Source organism: Conger conger, chromosome 19, assembly GCF_963514075.1.
Source record: "Conger conger chromosome 19, fConCon1.1, whole genome shotgun sequence".
In the NCBI taxonomy this organism is placed as follows: domain Eukaryota; kingdom Metazoa; phylum Chordata; class Actinopteri; order Anguilliformes; family Congridae; genus Conger; species Conger conger.
The window spans coordinates 11,819,617-11,838,406 of record NC_083778.1 but is presented as its reverse complement, the minus strand read 5'-3'; positions in this window follow the sequence as shown (position 1 = coordinate 11,838,406).

Genomic DNA, 18,790 nt, shown 5'->3' with positions numbered 1-18,790 from the left:
AAGCTGTAATTAATCTACTTCTGGTCACTGTATTGCTTCACAGCAAACGTGTAGAAACTGGAACTGCAGTAAAAGCTCAAGACCAGACCACACATGCTCACATAAGGTGTGAGGTTACAATTTTGTGACATGAATGTTCTTATCTGAACATTCTCATGCTGATGTAGCAATCACTACCGGCAATTGGTAAATGGTTTGGCATTTATATAGCACCTTTATCCAAAGTGCTGTATAATTGATGTTTCTCATTCACCCATTCACACACACACACACACACACACACACACACACACACACACACACACACACTGCCATGCAAGGCGCCAACTGAAAGCAGTGGAGTTCTAGAACACCGACTTAGAATTTTGAAGAAATAAACATTCCAAAAACCCACTCTTGAAATCGGTGTAATCAGTGTGCAGGGGGTAGGTGGTGTAACGACAATGTTGCCAATTTGGGGCTTTTCTGAATCCCGTTTTTGGGAACCACTGCAACGATTAGTCGTTGTGACTTAATTTGTGAAGTGCGCATCATCTGATATGTAAGAGGTACAAAAAAACAGCTGACGCAACTGAATTCACAGAAGGACACGGACGAGTCATGCAGAGGAAGCGTGACACTTCCCATGACTGTGCATGCACGCGCAGTGTGCGCTGCATACACAACTGTCCAATGTGCTTTTTTGTATTTATACCTAGGTCCGGGCAATCTCCATTCAGATCGGCCGGAAGGTGCGCGTTTATGCAGCGTACACCTGCTAGTGAAGCACAGGTAACAAGATGTGATGTCACTAGGAGGGCAGGATGGAGTTAGAGCAGGAGCGACAGGAACTCTTTTTGTGAGTTTTATTGTTGTCGTTCTTGACGGCGAGGCCTACCGCCAAATTAGGATGGTCTGAGGAATTGGGGGGATCGGATTCTAAAGCCGTCTATTTTCTGAGAAACTCTGGAGCTTTCGCGGAGGTTCTTGGTAGCAGAAAGAACGTATCCCCTGGTAACAGACTGACAACGAAGAAAAAAAACACGGCAAACAAAATGGTGAAAGAATTGCCTCTGGTTACAGAAAGGGCAGAACACTAAATGGCGTCTAATTCCGACACCGATACCCTCACATTAAAGCAGAGTAAAGAGCCAAAAGGACAAGGATTGTGTCAGGAATACATGCGGGCTGCACTGCATTTAGGTTCCCTAAAGTTAAATGGTTGGAATTTATATAGCGCCTTTATCCAAAGCGCTGTACAATTGTTGCTTTTCATTCACCCATTCATACACACACTCACACACCGACGGCGATTGGCTGCCATGCAAGGCAGCACATCAGGAGCATTTGGGAGTCAGGTGTCTTTGACACTTCGACAAGGTGGGAATCGAACCGGCAACCTCCCCGACCGCCAAATGACTGCTCTTGCTGCCTGAGCCAATGTCGCCGAAGTTAGGTGCGTATACACTGTTGCTCAAGACCGACTAATGCATGGTGCTGTAGGTGCCATCCTCTTACGATTGCAATTCTCCAAAAGTGAACGCAAATACTCAAAATGGCCGCCGTCTTGCACCGCACAACACCAACGCAGCGACAACTCTTCCCCATCGCAGACCGAGCGGCTCTCACTGTTTGACAGAGACGTCTTCAAAAGGAGAAACGTCAGCGAGAACCATTGGAAGGAGGCATTTACGAGATGTGGCGTTTCCTCCTCTAAAACAGCTGCCGGTATTTCCTCTTCCTTTAAGTTCAGTAAACAGACCCTCAGCTGCGGGCGGATTCTGGAGACGCAGGCACCGCTGGGCCTTGGCACTGCTCTCTCGCTTAAAAATTTGGAAGAGGGACAGCTCTCCTGCCCCCACCTCCTCCCTTCAAAGTTCAACATTGCCAAGATTCCCCTCATTTGGTAAATGTTTGCTCAGTGTCCCCTCGGTAACCACGGCGACGGGGTTGCAGAGTACAGACGGGTCTCAGCAGGCCAGGGCTGGGAATGCTGATCTCCTCACTCTGAACGTGGAGACCAGCGTTTCTGAAGATGGGCTCTGTCCACTTCGCGACCTGCGCTGACGAGCGTGGAACAGTCCGCAATTTTGACGTAGACCCGTCCCGCCGCGTTAGTGAGGTGTGGGGCGTCAAATCAGATCAGCTTATCATTTATATTGTGTATAAACACACAGGAAAATGATTCCGTTCCTACAGTGTATAAACATTAACTTTTCATTGGTTACTTATTTCATTGTTTGTTAACTACTAATATATTACTTATATTCATATGTATACATTAGCAAACTTTCCAAACTTTTCATTCCAATATGATTGGCATTCACTAATGTAGTTGTTAACATGAATGAATAATGGACTAAAACATTGCAACTTCTGTACAGAGTAACTTCTCCGTAGTGAGTAAGTTAACATCTACTTTCGTTCATGCCAATTTATCTAATCTTATTGTCAGTAAGCGTTCCCGAATATTGCATCTCGGCGCCATCTGTAGAATCAGCCCCGGGCACGCAGATCCATGTCCCCAGCTCGAAATAACTCCTTGCTAATATATTCACTCGCGCTGTATTTGAAGAAGGGAATGTGTTCAATAACGTGTTTGTTTACTGTGGCAAGTTGTTAGAAAACATAATATGCTGGTTGTAAACGAGTAGGAAGCTTGCGATTTTAAAGCGCTAAATTATTTACAACTTACTCGAGTGTTTATGTACCCTTCTTTCCCTCGCCAAGATTTGTTGCTTTCAATTTATGGCGTAAACTGTAACAATGGAAATGGTATTGGCTGCCAGTAGCTCCTGAATACTTTGACGCCGTTTCAAAATGCAAGTCATAATTCATAAGTAGTAATATTTCAAATAACATTAGCAGGACTTGAAGTGCGCGTTGTTTATCACTATCCTGCGATTGCACGCCTAAACTCTGCTGAATATGGAGGCCGAATAGACAGAAGTTGCGTGCTTGCAACCTGAGCATATCTGGTCTAGTACCCACACAAAAACTGGGCAGAATGTATATGATTTCAGGCGGCAAAAAGGTGTCAATCAATAACAAGTGTTAATCATGAGAGTTTACTCTGAACAACGGAAGGCGACTGTTTTCATGCGCCAGTTCATTTGTTTCGCAGAGCCCCGTTCTCCAGTCAGCGAGTGCGCGCAGTACTGTCCGTTAATGATTAATATGCTTTATGATTTCCACTGCAGGCAGCTCGAGGCAGACAGAGTGGCTTTTAGCCATAGCAGTGAGTCTGGACCCAACTGGACAGAACTGGGTGATATCACACACACACACACACACACACACACACACACACATGCGCGCGCATGAACGCACACACGTGCAAACAAGTGCACGTGCACATGCAGCTGCACACACACACATACACACACAATATCCACAATAACCCATTGTACTCATTCTCGTTATAACTGCCATTATAAAACGTAGAAATAAATTTGGTCCGTATTTACCAGAAATCTGACAGTGGTAAACTGACAATGACTAACAATGATACGTCCAACTTTGGAAGAAGTGCTGTTTCACTCTTCGGGGAGATTTCTTGAGGATGATGGGTAGAGCATTAGATGATTTGGGTATGAGTGAGGCTCGGAGCAGAATGATCCGGGAAGCCGAACATTGAGAGCTGTGGTTGACTTGCATAACCCAGAGCTCCTTGGGAATGTGCTGTCAGAGGTCATTAGCATGTCAGAGAAGGTGTTGTCTCTGTAACGCGAGGCACAGATAGCTCCTACGCGGGGATGAACACGGTCAGATCAATAAGGCTTTCGCGCCCCGCATTTCTCCGTTAATATATGCCGTCGCTTCAAACTCATTTTCCACTTCTCGGCGAACACCTCCGTCCGTTCCTTCGCTTTTTGCGCAGAGTCAAATTAAATCGAACGTTTCATTCGGTGCCCATTACGCGTTAATAGGGAGAGTGATTTGGAGCCGGGTCTTTGCGCTGCAGAAAATTACCATTTCTGTTACAGGGCGATAGCCACCGGCTGATCCGCGGCGGCGGCGGCGTTTTCCCTCAATCACACCTCTGCCGCGGTATTAGGGAGCCGATATTGCGGCTGCTGATACAGAACATCATATCCCAGACACAAAGATGAAGCCAGTCCGTACTGACCTTGTCCTTTCCCTGCAATGAAAATGCAGCCGGACACATTTAATCTCTTCTCGTGGAATGACATATACATGATGGGGGAAAAAAACCACTTTTCGGTTTTAGAGTGTGTACTCATTTCATTTTTTGCTCTATAAATAATCAGAATAAAATTCCAAGGACCAGTGTGCATTTTATTTAATCCCATAGTTATCATCCCCACAGAGTTACATGGAGCTAAAATTTAGTACACTGAAGATGCAAAGACACTCAGGGTCTCCAAGTTTGATGCGGATACTCCCTCCTATGTATGCTGAACAGCCCCATCCTGCCGTTGCGAGCCGTAATATTCGTACTTAGATTCAGGAGCTGAGCAGAGACCCTTACCCACAGCAAAGTAGGCTGCTTACATTCCTTCCTACAATCCAATGATATATTAAACCTGTATGTCTGACTACCAAATAAAATATTTCCAAATAAAGATTTTATGAATGAGCCAAATCCTCCCAGAACTGGCTTGAGCATTTCGGCTCAGAGTGAGGCCTGACGCCCGGCTCCCCCGGCAGAAGAAAGACTGAAAGCACACCGCAGCCAGCCCGTCGTTTAATGTTTAATGGCAGGAGCAGGTCATTCGGCCTGGAGGCCCGGCATTGCACTGCCTCATGAAAGCGTGTCCATCACTGTAAGAGCCGTGTGTTGAACACCTCTAGGGCCTTGGCTTCCACTGTGAGCCTTGGCAGGCAACTCCATGCATTAATAACTCGCTGTATTAACAGAACACTCTCTCGTACCCAGATGAAATATCTGTCATCTATTTCCTTCCACCCAAGCCTGCTTGGTCTGCTGACTGAAGTCACCGAAGAATAGCTTCCGTAAAAAACAATTTTTTTACCGCCTTACGCATGCTTGGACTTCTCGCTAACTTTTTCATTTAATACCTGGGACCGCTCTTGTTGCCCTTCTGTGTGCAAATGTTGTTTCAGCGGCGGGGCTAGCCTGTCACTCGAAACACTTCACCATGAACTCTGATTAAAACATTTTAAAAAAATCTTTTTTAATGCGAACAATACAGTGGTCCTTGTCAACATTCATTAAGCAATGTTTTTCATGAATGAGGCCGAAGTTAGTGTCTGTGTTCGGGTGCTCATGGGCCACGCCATGTTGCGCATATAGGTGTGCCTCACCCGTTACACCCCCGCTGATTCCCCTTTTGGTCTATTCTTACGTTATAGTGTGGGGCCCTCAATGTCTTACCTTATGGTGAGTCATTATCGTATGTGCCCTTTACTGTGCTCGAGCTAAAAAAAAAACCCACTGCTTTCGTTTTCTCAATCTGAAACCCAAACAGGATGCAGAGCATGTGCATCTGCACAGCGCTCACACACTCAAAGGCATCAGAGCCAGAGTACGGGAGTGAACACACACTCGTAGCTGTGGCACAAGAGACGCTTATCAAAGCGCTACAAATTGGCCCAAAGACCCATGTTAGGAGTGGCTGATGCATATTGGGCGAGAATGCGCATTAGACTCATTCCCCTGGGACGTCCTCAGAGAGGCCAGCGACCCCCTGCCCTGTGGAATGAGGCCCTACGGACAGTGTGGCTGTGGTTCAGGGGTCCGGTTTGGGAATTTGAGCGACAAGAGCTCACCTGTGAGAGGTGTTAGACGGAGCGGCAGGGCCAGGACTTTGGGCCTGATCGCAGGGCAAAAACACCGCAGTCTCCCCAAGCCCAGGGCGAACTGGCACCCCATTACACCAAAAAAGAAAAAGGTATGAGCGAGCCTGAAGCTGAACCAATTAGTTCAACTTTGAAGGGCTTTGGAAAGTGACCCTTGCTGACCAGACAGCGGGGCTCCTGATGCCGTCTCCTTCTAATAGGGACGGGAAGCTCTGGCCGGGCCCCGAAGGACGGAAGAGAAACAGAAAAACAATATCCTCGGTAACGGCAGATTAGTTCATTAGTCACCTGCAGATTAAACTGCGGCCCATTACGCCCGGGGGAGAGCGGGAGCGCCATTAGGAGCACGGGGGGAAATGTCAGGGCAATTAGCCGGCGGACAACCGCCCGCGGCGCGCCGCCAGGTTAAGTCACGCGTCCGCGGGAGGGAGGGCTCCCGCCACCGGGAACACGGGCGCTGCCGCGTCGCGGCGTTCCGGGAACACGGGCGCTCGGGGGACGGACGCTGAGCGAAGGTGACGGTGCACGGGACGGATGCTGGCAGGTCGACGGGCGAGCGAAGGCTTCAGTCAACGGTGGAAAAACAACGTAGCAGAAAACCGCAATGAAGGGGACACGGCACGATAATGAGGGGGAGGGGGGGGGATCAATCTAGCTGCTACATGCTATTTATATAAAATTACCAGTTATACATGTGCAAAATGAGAGGCGATTTTTTCAGCCTGTCAATAAGAAATAAAACCATTGCCTTGTTCCCTTTACTAGGGATTACTCTCGTGCTGTTAGCACAAATCACATATGGATATATACAGGGAATTTTAATATTTGAGAAAGTCTGAAAACTAAGCTACACTGCAGAAATGTATATCGCTGTAACCTAACCTAATGAGGCCCTTGGCTCACCCGTTCCCCTCTTGGGAAGGGCGAGACTACAGGCAGTAATTAGGTTTGGCAGGGGGGCTGCCCCCGGCTGTGTGATTGAGTCGGTGTCGGTGTGTTTGCGAGCTGGGCTCTGGGTCTTAGGTAGTGTTGGTGGGTGGGCGGTAGAGGGTAGGAGGACACGCACAGAGGCAATCGGAGCCAGAGTAAGGGGACTGAACACGCGCTCATAGCTGTGGCATGAACACGCTGACGCGAGAGACGCTAATCAAAGCGCTACAAAGACCCATGTTAGGAGTGGCTGATGCATATTGGACCAGAATGCGCATTAAAGACTCATTCCCCTGGGACGTCCTCAGAGAGGCCAGCGACCCCCCCCCCCCCACCGGGGAACAAGGCCCAACACAAACACACACAAGCAGGACCGCCGAGGCTGCAGGAAACCACAGAAGAAGAGGGATATTCCTCTGGACTGATTCACACTTTCATGGAAATGTTTATGGAAATGCCGCCAGCTCAGGTTCCCAGAGTTTCTCTGGGGGTGGGGGGGGGGGGGGGGGGCTAACGGGACTGGCTAAGCCCTTTTTTAACATTTCGTATTTTTAATCAAAACTGGCCTGCGTCAAATCGAATCTAGGTCTGTGTTGCGCCGTGTTTGCATTAATATAAAAGGGTTTAAGGGAACCGCTCAGGGTCGGTTCACGGTGAGACTGTAGTTACGGTGGGGATTAGCATAAGCGCGGGAGCTGCAGTTAGGCCCAGCGCTACGCTACGATTAGCGCAGGCTAGCCTCACCCTGCGGTTGTGTTTTCGCCCTTGAGTCTCCGTACCGCCCTGTAAGCCCATCGGCTGAGTAAACCCTCGAGTCTTAACCCAGTGCTGTGCTCGATGCCTTTTCCCACACAGCCAGGGGCTTGCGGACACCCGATCCCGCCCAAACTCAAACGGCCAAAACCGTCTTTGATGCTCACTTCCTGGTGTTCTTGAGGGACGCTGCTCACTGTGGTTGGCTCCAGTATACATTTCAACCTAATCAATGGGAACAATGCAGTCATTAATTTCTTCCCGCAGGACGAAATATGTTCACAATCTGCGCGTTTCCCACCAGTTATTGTGTTATTAGGACAATACAGTAATGCTCCACAGCCGAGTCCCTCTATCTCACACACTTTAGAGGGCAAGCTGCACTCGGTGGACTTCATGCTACCCGTTTCCCTGCTCGGTCTCCGTCTCAAAATTGTACAAAATGGCGCCGCCCCAAAACCAATTCACAAGCCCATGGACAGTCAATGGGTGACGTCGCAGGCCATATTCTTTCTGTCTCTGGTCATACTCAGAGAGCGTTCTCTGGGTCCCCCCCCAGTGTCTGTGAAGGAGTCATTAGCCGCGAGGAAAGGAAGGTTTCTGCAGCCAGGTGGAACGATACGCTGCCCAGACTGACAGGCTGATAACTGAAGATCTCTACACGGCATCACGCTGGCTCATTAGCATTTCCCATCTTCCTGTTTTCTCACCCGCTTCCTCTCCCTCTCTCACTCTCTCTCTCTCCTCTTGCTCTCCCTGTGTCTTTCTCTCTCTCTTTCCAACCCGATTCCCGTATTTGCGCGACGCACATATTGCGACGACAACACCACCAACCCAGCGTCTTCTTCAACACCCCCCCGGTTTCCGCAACAAACACATCCGCTCGGAGCGGAACCGCGCAGCGTGAGCGAGCAACCAGGCGTAGGGACCGTCGATGGCCTCCGGTCTCATTTCTCCTGGAGCTCAAAGTGCCTCTTAATCAGAGGTTGGTGGAGAGCGTATTCAGCAGAGGCAGGATAGCTGCTGGCTCTCCAAATCCGTACACATTTTCCAGGGGAGGCACCACTTCTAATGTCCCGTCGGAGCGGTTCAGAGATGTTTCTTGAAGCGGCAGCTGCTCAGATTCGGGACGTGCTGGTCTGCCGGGACTCTGGGCCGGGCTGTTGCGTGTTCGTCCGGGACGCTGGCTGAAATTCGCCGTGGCCTCCTCCGACCTCTCCCGTTAAGATACTTGTCAAGACTACGTGAGCTCAAACATAGCGGTTTTCAGGGGTGCCCGCTTCCTTCAGGGAATGAAAGTAGGGGTCCGTCTGCACGCTTACACGCTAACAGGACGAGGCACCCAGCAGGCCTTGCTGGATTTTGTGTTGCGGTGCCACCCTTGCCGTACCCATAAACAGAACCTCTCTGAGTTCTGTGGCTCCATCAGAGCGTGCTCAGGCCACTCTGCGAGCCCGGAACCTTCTCTCCAGACCGGAGAGGGCCTTCCATTCCGGCTCTGGCTGAGTGACAGCACGTCGCCCTGGAGACGCGTCACATACACAAGAGTGAACCAGCTCATCTTGATCTATGGGCCAGAATGCAACGAAACGCAGTTCGTGACCGAGTACTAATAATAAATGTACCTGTGAACAGCACTCAAAATGGAGGCGTTGATTGCTTTGCATGTCACACAGATGTATGGCAGAAAAAGGTGAGCAACCAATTAAATATGAAATGCACAGTACATGCGAATGCACTTGATGCGGAACGTGGAATAAATACGTTAACGTACTGAATACCGGCTCTTCCCTGCAAAAGAGCAGTGCTTCTCAGACTCAGCCCGGTGGGAACCCTGTGTACGCAAGCTTTCGTTTCAGCCAATCTCTTGCTCAATTAAGGCCGTCGAACACGTTTACATTCGTTCATTATCTTTCCCTTATTAACACAGTGCAGGTTTGGCTCGTTACCATTTGCTGCGTCTTCGATTTCTTCATTATCCGCCAAACGGTACGTTTCAGTGGCCAGGTGTCCACACTCCCACTAATTAGCCGTATGTTGACTCTCTAATTTGGTCAGTTGAAAGTGTTTTTCCTCGTTTTATGTAGCATACCGCAATAACCGCGACGTGAACACGGGACTTCTTTCTTCTTCATGACACGCGTGTCTATTTCTGACAGTAATGCGGTTTCGAGACGGTAAACGATCCCTGAAAACACGGAAAAGGCTTCTAATTAAGAAAAGAGAGCGGCTTGTTAAAGTTCTGAAATGGCGGCCGTGGTTTGGGGCGCAGCGGCGCACGCCGGGGTCCCCACAGCAGAGCGGCAGCGGTGTGTTCTGGGAGCAGCATCTCCAGGGACAGAACCGCTCTGCCCTCCCTCCAGGGGGGGGTCAGCCACGCCCGGGCGGTGACGAAGTTGAATCGCGTTTCCTTCGCCCTCCTTGCTGGGGGGCCGGCCCTTCGACAATAACGCGATGCAGCAGAGCTGGCCTTCAGATTCGGTGAAATAAGTTTATCAGTAAATAAGTTATCAGTCAACATACGGGTGACCGGAATATAAATTCATATTTTGAAAAAGTGGCTAATACTGGCGGCAATGAATATGAATTATGCGGGGGCTCAGCCTCTCAGTGGCCTCTCAGAGGTGCTCAGAGGAGCTGCAGACACGTCGCTGAGAGGCCATAGTCAGGGTGTGGGTATGAGGGGCCTGGTGAAGCCCACCTCGTCCTCGTCTTGGGGAGGAAGAGGGTGAATAATTATGCAGGAGTGTGAGCTGCTCGTTGCCTCCTCTCCCGCTGGGCTGGGATGCTCTCTCTCTCTCTCTGGACGCGCGCACCAAATCAAAATGGCACCCGGTCAGACCCCTGTCACCGCTCAGAACTTGACAGGGAGTTGTTTTGTCGTTATTCTGATTATTATTATCCGTCTTCGTGATTGTTCTTCTTCGTCTGAATTTGGACTACAAGTCCGAGAGGGGGTGCCCTCGAGGCTGGGGGTGTTCTGCTGAAGCAGTGCATGCTGGGCCTGCCCGTGGCACACTGGAGTACTGCGCTGATAGTGTCACTGACTGTCGCGATTTTTTGGAGAGAGCCCTCCAAGGTTTAATCTCCTCAGACCCAGCTTCCTCGAATGAGAACAATGAGCTTAATACAGTATGTGTCTGAACATAAGGGACAATTCAATTAAAATGAAATACAATTAAATATATTTTTGAAAATATTTTCACTGCAACATGTTTGTGTCATCCAAGACACTTTCGTGATGAAAGAAAAAAAAAGTAAAATAACTCCTTAAATTCAGGACACTCCCAAAACTTCATACACACATATTCACGCACACTCACACCCCCCGAGGCACACACACTCACACTCACACTCTCTCACACACACACTCTCACACACACATGTGCACTCACACTCACACACTCACACACACACGCACTCACACACACGCACCGCTACGTGCGCAGACAGACACCCCTCGCCTCACACAGTAAAAGTTTCCTTTCGGCGGCAGTGATTTCGTTATTTCATTTTTTTTACTTTGTACAGCGATCGCAATCTAAGCACCGGCAGCACACCTGGCTCAGCTAATCAATACCTCATTTCAACCTCTATCTGTATCAGGTGCGCTGCTGGTGGACTTTAACGCGTGCAGTGTGTGGATCGGCAGGGGTGCCTCCGGGAGAGGTCGGGGAAGAAACAAACAAACCCAACCACGTCGTCTCACAAAATATCAACTTCACGAGAAACGCAAGAAATCGTGTTCCTGTTGCTTTTTACCGTATTAATGCTTATTTGTATTTATTATATGTAACGTCGTATAGAGTTTCTCCCAGGAAAATAAACACTCACTGCTCGGATAAATAACTTTCAGTGTAATCTTCTCAGGACGCCGAAGGCCGTACATATTTCATTTTTCATGACCAATGACTTCAAACATATGTCCGTTGTGAACACTTAAGGTGACCGTGACAGACTTGCCGATGTAACGCACAGCGCCATAGCCCTGATTTGGAGACGAGAGCAGAACTGTGAGATGTATTCGATGCCTCTCGATGGTCTGTTGTTTGGCTCTGAGACGCTCTGAGATACCGCGGGCGCGCATTATCGATGAACCTGCGAGCGTTAATCGGGGTGGGGGGAGGGAGGCAGACGAAAGGCGACCTTTATCCTCCTTTTCTGCGTCTTGTTTGTCTGCGCGTGTCACGAGAGCCTCCGGGGCTCATTACGATGCCAGACAGAGCCCTTGTTTGCTTCGCAGATCCCTTTGAAAGAAATGTATTAAATCAATCTCTGGCCAAGCTCGTATTGTGCGTCTTCACAGGCGGGATGCGGCACGTTAAGCTACAGGTCAAAGAGTCTCTCTCTCCGTCCATCTTTCTCACTCTCTCTCTACCTCTTGTTTTCTCTCTCTCCGTTCCCTTTCTCTATCTCTCGCTCAGTCTCCCGCTCTGTCTGTTTCCCTCTCTCTTTCTCCCTCTTACTCTCCATCTCTCTCCCTCCCTCTCACTCTCTCTCCCTCTCTCCCTCTTTCCCTCTCTCGCTCCCCACTCTCTCTCCATCTCTCTCTTTCCCTCTCTCTCCCTCCCTCTCACTCTCTCTCCCTCTCTCCCTCTTTCCCTCTCTCGCTCCCCACTCTCTCTCCCTCTCTCTCCCTCTCCCCCCACAGTGTGAGTGACAGGTCTCTCTGGTTGCCGTGTCTCATGTTAGCTCCGCAGACCTGCTGTGGCAGCAGGAATGCCGTTACTACAGCCGGGAAGCGCTTTATCTGAACAGACTGCCGCTCATCGGAAACAACGCGGAACGTCGGAACAACAAGGCCCTTCCTCTGCACGTTCCCAAATTTAAACCGAAGCAAATCCCAACAAGGCCCAGACTTCCCGCTCCTGGCAGTCGTTTCCTGGCACGGAAATTCATACATTCGCATCTGTGGAAAGCACGCGCGTGTGTGTGTGTGTGTGCGTGCGGGAAAATGCATTTCCGCATGGGTGTGTGTGCGCACTTGCACGCACCTAACAAACTCCCGTGTTAGGAGGGCTTGAGTTACGATGTCTAAAGTGCACATTAAAACAGAGAAACGCTTGGTAGATGTGGAAAAGAGGTTATGAGTCTCGCAGTGAGCTGAACAGGAAGCAGATGTCTTTTCAGGGAGACTTATGTGACAAAACGCAGGCAGTTGGACCCGGGGGGGGTGGGGGGGCTTCACCAAACAGTGGTGAAGAGGGGACATGACACCGGACATAGAGAATGAAACAGGGCGGAAACATCTAGAAGCCCAGTGAAGGAGCAAGTCAGAAAAGCTCTGAAACAGGGCGGAAACATCTAGAAGCCCAGTGAAGGAGCAAGTCAGAAAAGCTCTGAAACAGGGCGGAAACATCTAGAAGCCCAGTGAAGGTGCGTGTCAGAAAAGCTCTGAAACAGGGCGGAAACATCTAGAAGCCCAGTGAAGGTGCGTGTCAGAAAAGCTCTGAAACAGGGCGGAAACATCTAGAAGCCCAGTGAAGGTGGAAGGCGGGGAAGGTTCAGGAACAGTGTGAAAGGAGACGCCCATCCTCTTGAGACCCAAAAAGGGTCACGTCTGGTGAGCCTTCCACCTCGTGCTCCCGGAGGGCACGAATTTTCCAAGTTTGTCGGAAAAAGGGAGCGTGTTATTCTGACAGACTTTCTGCCATTACGCGCGATTTGATGCTTGTTTGACTAGCCAGGGGTCATTCTGCTGCTCTTCTCTCTGTGCAAAGTTAACAGATTGAGTCCGACGAGGTTTTTTTTTTCCCCCTTCGGAAATTTGGGTTGCCATGCCAACAGGACAGTGAATATATTATTAAAATAAAGCATCCAGGAAAGAATGTGTTCAGGAAGCTGGACACTTCCAGATGGATGGATGGTAGGATGGATGGATAGATAGATACATTTATCGAGCGTTTTTCTCATACTCAAAGCACTTGATGAGGGGGAAACTCGCCTCAACCACCACCAATGTGTAGCACCCACCCGGGGGATACAAGGGCGGCCATTTTGTGCCAGAATGCTCACCATACATCAGCAGTGAGGATTTTTTTCCCCTTTTTTTTGAAGTTGTTTCTCTGAGCCCCCCCCAAACAAGCACTAATGGCACAAACAGCCATTTACACCCTGCCTGATCCAACTTTATGACAAAATCATATATTTTTTCCGCATAAGAGGAAAGCAGAGGAAGTCTTTTGTTTTATCAGTGGATTCATCATTCTGGCAGCACTCTTCTACCCGAGACATGAAAATGAATGAGCAGCCATTTTGTTTAATTATGTCTCCGGGACAGCGATGCTAATGAGTATCCTAGCGCGGTATTTTGCTACTCATTAATGGCCGTCCAAGTGGGTTCCACTCCATGCATCACGAATAGCACGCGATTTACAAAAATAGAAAAAGGCGGAATTTTTCATGACAAAATCCAGATAAATCACCAGGGAAACCCGCGAAGGTTCCCCATTGGGGGACTACACAAAAGATTCCTGCTTTAAGCATTTTAATAATGGAGACATAAGGAGAATTAGACCACACAGGGCTTTAGCTAAGCACATTTAATGAAGGGAGAAGATTGATGTACGTATATCGAGTGGCAATCTATTTTTCTTCGCAATAGCTGGGCTGAATTCCATTCCCCATAAGGCGGCCTGTAGCGTAGAGGTTAATTAAGGTACATGACTGGGACAGGCAAGGTTGGTGGTTCGAATCCCAGTGCAGCCACAATAAGATCCGCACAGCCGTTGGGCCCTTGGCAAGGCCCTTAACCCTGCATTGCTCCAGGGGAGGATTGTCTCCTGCTTAGTCTAATCAACTGTACGTCGCTCTGGATAAGAGCGTCTGCCAAAATTCCAATAATGTAATTAGGGGTTGGTTTTGCGTTTTTTATTTGATGAATTAACAGGAGGGAGGGACTGAAAGTTTAAACGGTAACAGATCGCTGTACTGGATACACAGTAGCGCAGGGTTTGTCAGTTCTGGTCCTGGAGGGCCGGTGTGTACGCTTTATTTCCACCAATTACCCTGGTTACATGAGCGGATTGGCTCTTTACACAACAACAGTTCGCTCACAGATTAGATTGCAGTAAAACATTTCATTTTGACCCAAAAACAGTCATCGGCTGTCAATCCTGCACTTATGAGATGTTATTAAAATGTCAGATAGTGTAAATGTGAGGGCTGATTAAGTAATTAAGACCAGAAGTTGGCATGAAATCCAGGAACAGGCACGGCCCTCGTTGCCTGCCTCTGCACTAGCATGTGCCTCTCCCAGTGTGACTCACTGTGGAACCAGTCACTGCACTGCAAAGAAATAAGTCTGCCTCAACAAGTATCTTTGTCTCATTTAGATTTAAAATCTTATTTCTATTATATTTTATGCAAAAAAAAGAAAAAAATATTGCCAATGAGGTGACTGTTTTGCCAAACAAACTTCAAACAAACGCTGAGAACAAGCTTCTGTAATATTTTCTACTTGAGGCTTTGAGTCTTCACCGCCACAACAAAATGTCTGAAATCAAAGGCGCTAATAACGTAGCAACCTCCGTACCGCCAACCCGCATTCTCATCGCTAATTTAGCTCACTAGTACACCCTCTTCCCCATTGATTTTCCGTTCTCTCGCGATGTGGATGGGGTGGTGCGTCTGCAGATTAGCCTCGACTCAGAAGAGCGCAGACAGTCACCGCGTGTGAAGCCGGGGCCAACGGCCTCCGGAGCAGTGTCTGTTCAGGCAGGGAGGAACACGCGAAACAACGCGGAAGCGTCTTTAGCGCAAACACCTCCAGCAGGGGAGCGGGCCGAATCCTTAGCCCAGAGAAGGCTGGTGAAAATGGGCTTGATTACAGCGCCCTTTCCCCGGTGGGGGAGAAACACTGGAGGATGTAATTAAGTCAGAGGTCTAGCAGGGATGATTACAGCCAGACCTCACACACACACACACACACACACACACACACACACACACACCTTCCCCAGCATTCAAAGGGCAACCTCACTACCCCAGCATGAAGCTTCACAGGCTAAGACACACAATTCTCTACCTACTCAGGCACAGCGATGAAAGCAGAAATCATGAGGAAAATATTTGTAGAATGAAATTCACAGCTAATGAGACCAAGTATGAATTCTACATCTGCACAAATGCCTCTCCCTCTCACTTAGGCAGACCAAGGCGATGGACAGACGGACACCCCCTGAGACAATATCGTGTGCAATCATTACAAACTGAATTATTACATACATACATTAATCATATAATAATGATAAAGTAGTATTTGAGTGCAAGTGTGCCATACAAACAAACAAAAAACAAGTTTGCAAGAATGCAAGCACACGTCTACCCATGAACAGAAAGATGGCTAAATAAGGGAACGCTAACCCAAAAAAACTTCACAGTGGGCATTTCCAGAGAGCAGGGGGGAGGGGGGTGGTGGTTTGAGGGGACACAGAAACCCTTGAACCGGGACTCTTTATCTTGAAGCCTGCCGTCTCCGTCTGGAGAAGGAAGCCATTGTGTGTGTGCAGATACTGCCTGCACTCAACATCCCTCCCCAGCCACAGAGCCCAGATAAGAGAATGGGTGCATTAGCACCGGCTATCGATTCTCCTCTGGAGAGAGAGGGAGAGAGAGAGAGGAGAGAGAGAGGGGGCGAGTGCGAGAGAGAAAGGAGAGAGAGAGGGGGTGAGAGAGAGAGACAGAGAGGAGAGAGAGAGGAGAGAGGGGGCGAGGGCGAGAGAGAGAGAGGGAGGGAGAGAGAGGGGGAGAGAGAGAGAGAGGGGGAAGGAGAGCGAGGTGGTGAGAGAGAGATGGAGAAGGAGAGGGAAAGAGACTTCAAGAGATTTCAAGTGCAGCATCTCAGCGTCGCCCTCAGGGTCACAAACTCTTAGAGGGGCCTGAGTGCTCACCGTGCTCTGTTGCGCTTGGTGACCTCTGCCCAACCCCAACTGTGCAACTACCAGCCATGGTGGAACTATTATACAACAGCCTGCAATCTGATTGGCTGATGAGGACACGCTCCCCCACCGTATTCCAGTGCCATTGGCTAATGGCGGGAAAGAACATTCTTTCGCAGTTGACGGCTAACGTTCGGCAGCATATTAAAACATTTTCTGTTTGCCGGAAACGTGAGCGGACGTCAGCTAACAGTTTGAAAAGGTTGGAAGAACTAAAATGGCTGCCGACTGAGAAGACGCCGAGAGAACGAGAGCTGACAATCATTTGGCTGTTATAATGCACTTTAATCGGGGTAATATTTGTTCTTCCTGAAAGAAAGAGCTGAGCAGTTAATCAGCAAGCGAGCATTGTCAGACTGAAGTCGCGTCCGTTTGTCTTAAAAGGGAGAAGGCGGCAAATTAAACGGAATGTACATTTAAAATCTCTCAACGGCTGTCCCATCTGTTTGCTGCAAACACAGTTCACTGTAAACATCTTGGACACACGTCAGATCAGACGTTAAACAACCAAAAGCCTTCCCACTCTCGCATAAGCGCGGGAGGGAGATTCCAGGCCGTCACGCTGCTCGATATATGGCCCTGCTTTATGCGTTAGCGCTTTCTCTACAATAACTCCACCTCCGGTGAAACGGGCGCCGTCTGCAGTTATAAATAAACGTGCTTCAGGTCAGTTTTTAGGATGGGAGACAGAGCTCTCGGCGTGCCTGGTGTGGGGGCGAGCGAGGCCAGGGTGGGGCGGGGCGGGCGAGGATAAGGGGGGGAGATGACAGGATTTAGTGTCCTTTCTCTCTCTCCCTCTCCATCTCTCTCTCTCTCTCCCTCTCTCCCTCTCCCTCTCCCTCTCCCTCTCTCTCTCCATGTCTCTCACTCTCTCTCCCTCTCTCTATCTCTTTCTCTCCCTCTCTCTCTCCCCCTCTCTCCATGTCTCTCACATTCCCTCTCTCCCTCCCTCGCCTTCTCTCTCTCTCCCTCCCTCTTTCCCTCTGTCTCTGTCTCTCTCTCAATCTCTCTCTCTCTCCATGTCTCTCACTCTCTCTCCCTCTCCCTCTCTCTCTCTCCATGCCTCTCACTCTCTCTCCATGTCTATCTCTCCCTCTCCCTCCCTCTCCATGTCTCTCACACTCCCTCCCTCTCTCTCTCCCTCCTTCTCTCTCTCTCTCTCTCTCCCTCTCTCTTTCACACGGCGAGCTGTGCAAATGATAATCGATAGTGGCACTGGCAGCAGAGCAGGAGCAGGCGGGGGCCACTGGTCAGATCAATGCTGGGTGCTGGAGACATGTTTCAGCTCTTTCATAATTTGTTCCTTGAACTCAACACGACGCACCGGCTCACTTATTGTCACTGATGATATAACCGCTGATGGCGGCAGTTCTATAGGCTGTAGAGAACTGAAGGGCATAGACACACCATGCTGAAGTTCAAGCGGATGCCTCAGATCTCATTGGCCAGCGGTTTATTCCACAGCATGCCGATGATCCGGAACATACTGCTAGAGCAACAAAGGAGTTTTCCAAAGCAAAAGAAATAGGCAGTTCTTGAGTGGGCAAGTCAACCACCCGATCTGAACCCAATTGGGCATGCCTTTCATATGCTGAAGACCAGCCCCCGAAACAAGCATGAGTGAAAGATTGCTTTTAATGGACACGTGTTCAAGTTCTTTCATAATTTGTTCCTTGAACACGACGCAGGTTTGGCTTATTATCGTTTGCTTTGTCTTTGTCTCTTCATTATCTACCAAATGGAGATTTCAGTCACCAGGTGTCCACACCTTCACCTTCGGCCTGTCGATTTGCCCTGGAGGACCACACCATGCATAGCTACTTCTGACATAATGCGGCTAAACAGGGTAAAGAATCCCCTCAAGACACGCGAAGCTTCCGCTTGACAAAAGTGAACAGCTTGTTGAAATTGTGGGATTGCGATAGTGGTTGAAATGAAAGCCAGCATACACAGAACGGCGTTTGAGAACGGCTGTTATAAAGACAGAAGGAAAGTAGCAGGCCTTGGGCCTCCTGACCTCCTGTACTGAAGGTTTCAACACTTATTTATTAAATGAACGGCCTCTGATCCCGGCTAATAAACATTTGATGAGTGATTTGTGAGCGCGGCTACCACGCGATTCAAATAAACCATTTCTAACCAAAACAGAAACGGACTCGAAAATTATTCTGTACCGAAGCGTAGCCTGAGCTGGCAAACCGAAAGCTCTGGTGGAAGCGTTTGTGTGTTTGTTTTTGTAGTAAAACCGTGAATGCGCTCATGAATTATTAATGTGCATGCGCAGGCTGCGATGATGATGTCACGTGGTGTTCAAATTAGCAGGGCTCTGGTCTCCTCATTAATGCGCAGGGCTGTGTGATAGTCTCCCTGTCGCCTAGCAGCGGGGGTGCATACGCCGTGCAGCC